Genomic DNA, 10,000 nt, shown 5'->3' on the forward strand with positions numbered 1-10,000 from the left:
GAGGAGGAAGAGGAGGAAGAGGAGAAGGAGGAGGATGAAGAGGTGGAAGAGGAGGAAGAGGAGGTGTGAAGGAGGAGGAGGAATAGTTGGGCGTGGAGGAAGTGGGGGAGGAAGAGGAGAAGAAGGAGGAAGAAGAGGTGGAAGAGGAGGAGTGAAGGAAGAGGAGGTGGAAGAGGAGGAGGAGGAGAAGTAGGAAGAAGAGGTGAAGGAGGAGGAAGAGGAGGTGTGAAGGAAGAGGAGGAAGAGGAAGAAGAGGAGGAAGAGGAGGAGGAGGAGGAGGAAGAGGAGGAGGAGTGAGGCATGAGGAAATGGCAAGACTCGGGTTACTTCACACACACGGCAAAGATGGGCATGTGACGTAATCATAACGAAAACACGAATCTACCTGCCCCCTCCCCTCCCCTTTCTCTTGATCTCTCCCCTTAATTTTTCTCGCTTTATCTCTTTCTCTCTTTCTTTTCTTCTCTGTCTCTGTCTCTGTCTCTGTCTCTCTCTCTCACTTTGCCTCCCACACTCTCACTCTGCCTCCCTCCCCCTCCCTCTCTCTCCCTTCTTCCCTCCCGTCTTCACCAACCACCTCACTCTCGATATCAGCCGATCCACATATTTTTTGACCTGGCCATATCTGACCCGACCCCCGACCTTTCCCCTCGTGTATGACGTGCAACATACAACTCCAATCGTGTTGCGAAGAAATGTCGCTTGAATTCTAATAATGTTACGTCATTTCATTCTCGGGTATTTTTTTTCTTGTCATTCGCGTTTTTCTTTTTTCTTTTTTTGTTTGCTTCGTCTATTTTTGTCTGTTTTCTCTTTGTCTCTGTCTCTGTCTGTCTGTCTGTCTGTCTGTCTGTCTGTCTGTCTGTCTGTCTGTCTGTCTGTCTGTCTGTCTGTCTGTCTGTCTGTCTGTCTGTCTGTCTGTCTGTCTGTCCGTCTGTCTGTCTGTCTGTCTGTCTGTCTCTCTCCCTCTCTCTCTCTCATTCACTCACTCACTCTCACACTCACTCACTCTCACTCACACTCACTCTCACTCTCTCACTCCCTCTCCCGCCTCTCCTGCTTCTCCAAATGTAAATTTTCTTCAGATGTAATATTCTTTCCAGGAACATCCTCACATGCAGAGACCCGAGTGCGTCCCCGTGGCACTCTCTCAAGCAAGGCCACGTTCCCTGGCATCTTTCGTGGAGGAAACGCCGTCTCTCTCTCCCTCTCTCTCTCTTTCTTTCGTTTTTTTTTTCTATTTTTGTTAGTATTTTCTCGCGTTTTTTATCTGTTTAGTTGCCGCCCTTTTCTCGTTTATTTTTTTCATCCCTCTCTCCTTTTTTTCTGTGTTTCACATGTCTGATTATTTGTATTAATATTCCCTCTCTCCCTTTCCTCTTCTTCTTCTTCTTCTTCTTCTTCTTCTTCTTCTTCTTCTTCTTCTTACTCCTCCTCCTCTTCTTCTACTTCTTCCCTCTCTCTCTATCATCTCCCTTCAACTCTATTTCGTCCATCTCCGAAAGGGCGTGGGAGAGTATCTCACAAAACAAGCAATTCCTTTATCGTGAATAATGGCCGGACTATTTCCCTTCCCGAGTTGTATCTTCCTTGCTGTCTCGCTCTTATTCTCCTCTTTCTCCTCTCCTCTCCTCCGCTTTCTTCTCCTCTTACCCCCCCTCCCTCCATTGCCATCGCCATCCCCCTCCCATTCCCCTTCCTCTTCCCTACCTCCTATGTCCTAACCATCCCCAGCCCCCTTCTCATCCCCCTCCCCTTCCCCCACCTCTGCGCGACAAGCACAGCAAGCACCATGTTGATTTTGACATATCTGTGAGATGCATCAGCCTGTCACTGAAGGCATGCAAGACGAGGGGAAAATAATGGCATTCAGTTCTCTCTCTCTCTCTCTCTCTCTCTCTCTCTCTCTCTCTCTCTCTCTCTCTCTCTCTCTCTCTCTCTCTCTTTCTCTCTCTCTCTTTATCGTCTTTTGTCTCTCTCGCTATCTGGTTATTTGTACATCATGGCTTCCTCTCTGTTTTCTATCTTTATTTTTTTCTCTAATTTCTGTGCCTTGTTTAAAACATGTGATTTGTTTTTGTTTACTTCTTTTTCTCATTATAGTCTACCCTCCTGACCTATCATGCATGCATCAACATATGCACAAACATGCAAAAAAGTAGATATGTAAGTATTCAACGTGCATGGAAACACGCGATCGTAAACACACACACGCACGCACGCACACAGACACACATACACACAAACACAAAAACACACACACAAACACAAACACACACAAACACACACACACACAAGCCGGCTACCAACCCACAACCAGTAAGCCACCACGCACTGTACAATGTGAATTCTAGAATCCTCATTTCCACGCTCTTTCGCTGATCGCTTTTTAACTGGCTTTAGTCCTCTTCCTCCTCTTCCTCTTTCTCTCCCTCTTCTCTCTACCCTCGAGGCACAAAGAGGGGAGGAGATAAGGGGAGAGAAATGAGGAGAGAAAAAACAAGAAGGGAAAAATAAGCAGAGTGGAATGAGGGCATGAAAAGCAGGAGTAAATGCGGTCTCTCCCTCGATACTTCTCATTGTCGTTCTTTTTTTTTCTAATCTTATTTTCTCTCGCTCTAACAGAGAAGAGAGAGAGAGAGAGAGAGAGAGAGAGAGAGAGAGAGAGAGAGAGAGAGAGAGAGAGAGAGAGAGAGAGAGAGAGAGAGAGAGAGAGAGAACCCACGTCTCTATTTATCTGTGTCCACGGGTGTCGGTCGTTCACTTTCAATAACAATCGAAATGAAATCACAATATTGTGTTCTCCGGTAAGCGAGTGATCGGAGGGTGCCACTGTGGCATTTAGGATAATCCTGCACTGGAGAGCCAAACTGCCGTGGTAGTGGCACTCGTATGCAAAGTGTCTGGCACTGTAAACCCTCTGACTGTTTGGTTGGTGTCCTTGATTGAGAGGGAAGGGGGCAGGCAGGTCTGCTTGTTTTGCAAGTTTTATTGCTGTTTCCATGGATATATTTTTTACAGCGCTATTGTCACCTTTATATCATTGTTATTATCTTGATTGTTATGAATACTAGTATCTCTTAACTGTCATCATTCTCAGTTACCGTTCATAACATCATCATTATCCTCCTCATCCTCATTCTCATCATCATCACGATCATTATCATCAGTATTATTATCAACACTATCACTACCATCAACAACTTACTCACGCCTAGACATATACCACAAATCCTCTGTCTTATCTGCACGAACTTGTTTTATACATGTTTCAAAACAAAAATCCCATCGAAATGGAGACTCAGTGGGAGAGGGAGAGGGAGAGGGGTTAAGGTGACTGAGGGAGAGGAAGGTAGGGGAGAGGGCAAGGGGGAGGTATCAGAGAGAGAGAGAGAGAGAGAGAGAGAGAGAGAGAGAGAGAGAGAGAGAGAGAGAGAGAGAGAGAGAGAGAGAGAGAGAGAGAGAGAGAGAGAGAGAGAGAGAGAGAGAGAGAGAGAGAGAGAGAGAGAGGGGGGGGGAGGTCTGGGAGAGGAGAGTAAGGGAGGAGGCAAGCAAGGGTGTCACAGGGGCAGGGTGAGAGGCAGACAATTTACATAATTCGACGCAAACCAAGCCTTGCCCTTCCGGTTACAATGCAAATCCGCGTGCTATCTAGATACCCGAGGTGATTACAACAATGGCGGTTTTATCAACTCGGATTATGGAGAGGGTAAGGAGGCTAATATCATAACAGGGAGATGGAGGAATGGAGGGAAGGAGGGTATGGAGGAATGGAGGGAGGGAGGGGGATGGAGGAATGGAGGGAGGGAGGGGGATGGAGGAATGGAGGGAGGGAGGGAGGGAGGAAGGAGGGAAGGAGGAAGGGAAGGAAGAAGGAGGAAGGGAAGAAGAGAAGGAGGGAGGGAGGCAAGAAGGGAAATTTTGGGAGAAGGGGAAGAAGTTGAGAGATAATAGAGGTAGAGAGGTAAATATAAGACACAGTGATATAAGAGGAGGAAAGTGCTAAGACAGAATATATAAATGGTTTCTTTGTAAAGGCCCTCTTTGTGTTAGAAATAGCATGGTTATATACTTCTCACATAATCCGTCTTTTGTACACAGAAAAAGCAAGGTCGTTTTGGTCTAGAATCCTCTCTACCAATACAAATGAAAGATTACAAATAGTCATCAAAAACATCACCAAAACTCCAATCACGTACCTGTTTACAGATGAAGGATAGGTCTCTCTCTGACACACACACACATACAGTGACTTGCATTACCCTAATAGCTTAACATATGTCTAGCCTTACACGAACAATATAACCCTGAGAGTAGCACGTCCACCAGCGCTCACGTGCACCCCTTACTAGCCCGCACACGAGGACACGTGCTCAACCTACCAGGAAGAAAAAAGTCACGTGCAGGCAGTCGCCGTACTAGTCTCTACTAGCAAGATACATAGATAGATAGACAGCGAACACTTATATATAGGAGCTAGTAAATGAAAAGAAAAGAGAGAGAGAGAGAGAGAGAGAGAGAGAGAGAGAGAGAGAGAGAGAGAGAGAGAGAGAGAGAGAGGGTGGAGAGGCTATGACAAGACAAGAGATAAATCGACATGAATAGAAAGGGAGCGGCAGGGATATAAATCATCGCCTGAGAACTCTTCAAGGGACAGGGGCAAGGGATATCCTGGAGGGGACACACGTACACACGTGCACTACGTACCTGAGCCGCGGGCAGCGACGAGCACGTGCAGGGAGAGGCACGAGAGGGTTCGCTCCAGCGTCAGCATGGCGGAGGGCACCGACGAACATCTTGGTCGCGACGACGTGGCACACAGCATCAAGCGGCGGAGGGGGGGGGGGTCAAGAGAAGGGGAGGAGAGGAAATTCTAAACTGGGAGGAGGGGGGAGAGGGGGGGAGGAAAAGTAATCCTTCCTTCCTTTCTTGTTTTTGTTTTTCTTCTGGGGTTCCCTTCTGGGATTCCTTCGTCGCTTGCTGTCAACTCTTGCCTTAGCTATTTCCTTCTCTCCTCTTTCTCCACTACCTCTCAACGTCCTTCTCTACCACTGCTTTTCCTCCCGATCTCTTTTTTCCCCTCCGGCTCCTCCTTTCATCGACACTCTTCGTCCTCTTCCTCCTCCCCCTCCTCCTCCTCTTCCTGTTCTTCCCGGGTCCCGAGATCCTCGAATTTCGACAGAGGATTTTGGAGTGGCACTCGATGTGTCCTTCGCGGGGGAGTCTTTTGTGGGTCGTGTCTCTCAAGGCTTTCCTGCTGTGATTGAAAAACCGCAGAGAGAGAGAGAGAGAGAGAGAGAGAGAGAGAGAGAGAGAGAGAGAGAGAGAGAGAGAGAGAGAGAGAGAGAGAGAGAGAGAGAGAGAGAGAGAGAGAGAGAGAGAGCGAGAGAGAGAAACAGAGAGATAGCGACAGGGGAGAGAAAAAGAGCAGTAAGAGTGTAATCAATAACGTCAACTTACTCGATCGACCCTTTGAATAAACGGAAATTTTCTATGTATTTTTTTCTTTTTTTTAAATTCGTATTCTCCCTTTCTTTCTCCTTATTACAATGTCACTTCAAATTTCACGAAGAATTTTTCTCACTCTTCACGAAACAAAATCCATCTTCGAGAGAGGTAATCCTGATGACACATTTTTTTCTTTTAAAAATATGTCTTTTCTCTTTGTTTTTCCTGTAAACAAAGGATCATTAAAAACCACACACGCCAACAGAACTCCGCCGAAAGGCGGGTAAAATAGCAAACAAAACCGACAAATAAAAGTGCAAAGAAAGTCCGCGTTCCTTCCCTGGGCCGCTAACAGAGACGCAGATACGAAAAAAAAGAAAAAAAAGAAAGAAAAAAAACTCGTTCAATTCACGAGTAGGAACGGGAGGGATCACGAGGAACGGAAAATGAAGGGAAACTGAGAGAGGCTGTGAGGGGGACGGGGGGAGGGGGAGGTAAGGGGTATTGACGGTGTGCCTCAGGTGCCATTGGTGATGAACATATTGTCTCTATCCGAGGGGAAAGGAGGGGGAGAAACATAGTTGAGATGGAAGAGGGGGTGGGGGTAGAAAGCACACACACACTTACACACTTACACACTCACGCACGCACGCGCGCACACACACACACACACACACACACACACACACAGACACATACACACCCGGAATCAATATCACTGCCGAGACACACAGGAAGGAAAAGTGAAAAGGAAGGAAGAGGGGGGAGGGATTAAGAACACGAATACGAAGAGTGAATAAGGACTATTACGAGGAAGAGGAGGAAAGGGAAAAGGAAAAGATAAAAAGAGAAAGAGAAGAGGAGGAGGAGGAGGAGGAGGAGGAGGAGGGAGAAGGGAGGGGGGGAGGAGAGATTACGTCCCAAAGGAGGGGAGGGGAGGGGGCCATTCTAGATAGGACCACATATGAAATAAGAAAGAAAAAAAAAGTCCTTGCACGTAATGAATTGAAATCCTGCCGCACCTGAGGACCGCCAACTTTCCTTCCCTGCGTGTGCTTTTGTGCAACAACTCTTTCCGCAGGTTCAGGTTATTCATTGAAATGAGTAACCGTTGGAGATTGTGTCAACTCAGATCGCGTTTGATTGAAAAGTGGGGAATTATTGTCATTACTAATCCAATATCTCTGTTTATCTCTTTCTTTCTTTCTCTCTCTCACTCCCTTCCCGTCTCTCTCTTCTAAACCTTCATCATCCTTCGCCTAATTTTCCCACGCCCGCGACAAATATACCCGCCCACCATCCGGTAGCCCTCCTGCCTCCCCCCTCCCCCCTCCCGCCCGTCTGACCGCCCACCATCCATCTCCTTAGGGGCGTGACACCTGCCACTGCAAGGCCCCACGCTGACGATACCCGTTAGTGTCTTGTTGTCGCCTCACGCCTTCTGCCGTCGGTGAGTTCTCAAGGGGGAGGAGGGAGGGTTCAGGGAGGGAGGGATGGGTGGGGAGAGGGAGAAGGAGACGGAGGGAGGGGGGAGAGGGAAAAGCAGACGGTGGGAGGGGGGGGAGATGAAGAAGGAGACGGAGGGAGGGGGGAGAGGGAAAAGCAGACGGTGGGAGGGGGGGAGATGAAGAAGGAGACGGAGGGAGGGGGGAGAGGGAGAAGGAGCGGGAAGACGGGGAGGGTGAGAGGCAGAGAAAATGAAAGAGATACAGAAAGATATAGAGAAAGAAAAAAAATCAATAGACACAAAATAGAAAAAAAAGAAAAAAAAAACAACGGGGAAACGAGAGAAACGGAGAAAAGCAAGCTGAAAAGACGACAAATTCTAGCTATACTTCCGGCCGTGAGTCCCGTGTGCACGCGGTCGCTCACTCAATCGCTCCGCTGGCCCTTCTGACTCCCGCGACGAGTGCCAAAGGAGCGCCACTCACTTCATCAGAAATCCGTTTCCATCCCAAGATTGGTGCGAAATGGAGGGAAAGTGTAGGATTAGGAAAATATTTAGACGGAATAAATGTGAGTGAGAAAGAGTGAGAAAGGGAGAGACAACAATGATGAAACCATCGAATCAAAAACAAGTAAACAAAATCAGAATAAGAAAAGGATAAGTTCCTCTCCCTCCTGAACAAAACTCCAGATCCCCCATCCCCCCCACCCCATATACAAATACTCACAAAACACCACATAGCACCCCTCCCCTACCCCTTCCCTATCCCAAAACACAAAACACAACCCCACCCCACAACAACCCCACGAAACCCCTCTATCCACAACCTCCCCTTCCCTCCTCACCCTACTCCCCCCTCCTTTTCCCCTTCAACCTCAACCCCCTTCCGCTTCCGCTTCCCCCTCCCCTTCCCCTTCCCCTTCCCCTTCCCCTTCCCCTTCCCCCACACAATCGGGGGCGCGCGATAAGGAGCCGGGATCAGACGCCCAGGATCAGGACTCGCCGAGAGAGGGAGGGAGGGAGGGAGGGAGGGAGGGAGGGAGAGAGAAAGAGAGAGAGAGAGAGAGAGAGAGAGAGAGAGAGAGAGAGAGATAAGGGAGATAAAGGCCGCCGGGAAGACGTGCTTGGCTTGGGCCGCAGGGAGATCAAGGTGGAGGAAGGAGGAGGGAGGAGGAGGAAGGAAGAGGAAGAATGGATGAGGATGAGGATGAGGAGGGAGATCAAGGTGGAGGGAGGAGGAGGAAGGAGGAGGGAGGAGGAGGAAGGAGAAGGAAGAATGGAGGAGGAGGAAAGAGGAGGAAGGAGGAGGATGGGAGGAAGAAGGGTGGAAGGAGCAGAATTAGAAATGAAAACGTTCTACAAAAGATGAAAAAAAGTTGATGGAGTCGAAAAACAGGAAGAGAAGATGCAAGAAAATAAATGCCAATAGAAAAGGACGAGGAAAAGATGAACCAAAAAAAAAGAGAAATAAAATCAAAGGAAAAAATAAAATATACGGAGTATACGGAGAAAAGACAAAAGAAAATCGACAGAGGGACAACGCACACACTATCACTCCGAACTGGACAAACACACCACAACCCCCCCCCCCATCATGTCCAGCCATCCTCCCCTCCCCCCCTCCCCCATTCATCACCTCCAGCCGAAGGGGCGCGCACGCACACACGTAATATTATCTACTTTACGATGAGATTTATAGCTGTTCCGTTTTGGGCTGTCGATGCTTTTAGAAGGGGGGAGAGGGGATGGGGGTAAGGGAGGGGGAAGCAATTACTCTACCCCCTTTCCCTCAGCTCCCCTACCCCTACCCCTATACCCCCTCTCTCATTCCCATAGACTCACAGACGAAGAAGTTGGTAACGGTTGGACGCTGTGACGTCATGATGTGTGACTGATTGACTGACTGTGTGCGCGTGCGTATATGCGTGTGTTTGTGTGATTGTGTGTGTTTGTGTGTTTGTGTGCTTGCGTGTGTGCTTGTGTGTGTTTGTTTGTTTGTTTGTGTGTGTGTGTGTGTGTCTGTGATTGCGCGCACATACTGGTATGTACGTTAGATATATTTTCTACCAGTGCGCGTGCGTGTGCGTATATGCATGTGTTTGTGTTTGTGTTTGTTTGTGTGTGTGTGTGTGTGTGTGTGTGTGTGTGTGTGTGTGTGTGTGTGTGTGTGTGTGTGTGTGTGTGTGTGTGTGTGTGTGTGTGTGTGTGTGTGCGTGTGAGTGCGTGTGTGTGTATGTGTGTGTGTGTCTGAGATTGCGCGCACATACTGGTATGCACGTTTGATATATTTTCTAACAGCTGTTAAAAATAACGAGTGAGCGCAAGCGAGTGAGCAAGCGATATAACACAACAAAGACAGACACACAACAAGAAGGACAGACAATCAATCCAACACACACACGAACGCCCCTCCCCCCACCCCCCATCTATCCCACCCAACTGAAACCCTTCTTCACCACCGAACACACTTAAGGACTCTTCCTCGGCGTCAACAACGGACTTCTTCTTCAGGATGCGCGCTCCCAAGACAGAAGCTCTTGTCCATAGGTCAAGTCAAGTCAAGTCAAGCCTGTTCAACCGCCGGTCTCGTCTTGGTCGCGCCGGCTGTTCAAACAAGCAAGGCAATCTCATTTTCGTCCTACGGCGGAAAACTGCGGTTGAGTTTTTTGAATAAAGGAGAGGGAGGGAGAGAACGGGAGACGGAAGGAGGGGGTGGGAGGGAGAGTGGAAGGGAGGGAGAGAACGGGAGATGGAAGGGAGGGAGAGTGGAAGGGAGGGAGAAAACGGGAGGTGGAAGGAGGTGGTGGGAGGGAGAGTGGAAGGGAGGGAGAGAGGAAAGGAAAAAGTGGGAGAGAGGGAGGGAGGGAGGGAGAGAGCAAAGGAAAGAGTGGGAAAGAGGGAGGGAGAGAATGGAGAGGAGTAGAGGGGAGGGAGGGAAAGAACGGAGAGGAGAGAAAGAGGGGGTGAGATGAAGGGGGGAGGGAGGAGAGGGTGATGGAAACGGTACGGAAGGGAGAGAGAAAAAAGAGGAGAGAGAGAGAGAGAGAGAGAGAGAGAGAGAGAGAGAGAGAGAGAGAGAGAGAGAGAGAGAGAGAGAGAGAGAGA

General features: G+C 48.7%; 1 protein-coding gene and 1 long non-coding RNA gene across 5 annotated transcripts in view; both read right to left on the reverse strand.

The window, feature by feature from the left end:
* LOC147470794 (uncharacterized) overlaps positions 1-4,823 on the reverse strand; it is a 16,357-nt gene extending 11,534 nt beyond the window's left edge. The window contains exon 1 of the long non-coding RNA XR_015191463.1: positions 4,708-4,823. This is a non-coding gene — a long non-coding RNA (uncharacterized LOC147470794). The remainder of the gene's footprint in view (positions 1-4,707) is intronic.
* LOC122261914 (uncharacterized) overlaps positions 1-10,000 on the reverse strand; it is a 677,613-nt gene that overhangs the window by 204,020 nt on the left and 463,593 nt on the right. The gene's annotated exons all lie outside the window — the stretch shown is intronic.

Source organism: Penaeus japonicus, unplaced genomic scaffold (assembly GCF_977035675.1).
Source record: "Penaeus japonicus unplaced genomic scaffold, GWHDUDI00000001_assembly GWHDUDI00000012, whole genome shotgun sequence".
Lineage (NCBI taxonomy): Eukaryota > Metazoa > Arthropoda > Malacostraca > Decapoda > Penaeidae > Penaeus > Penaeus japonicus.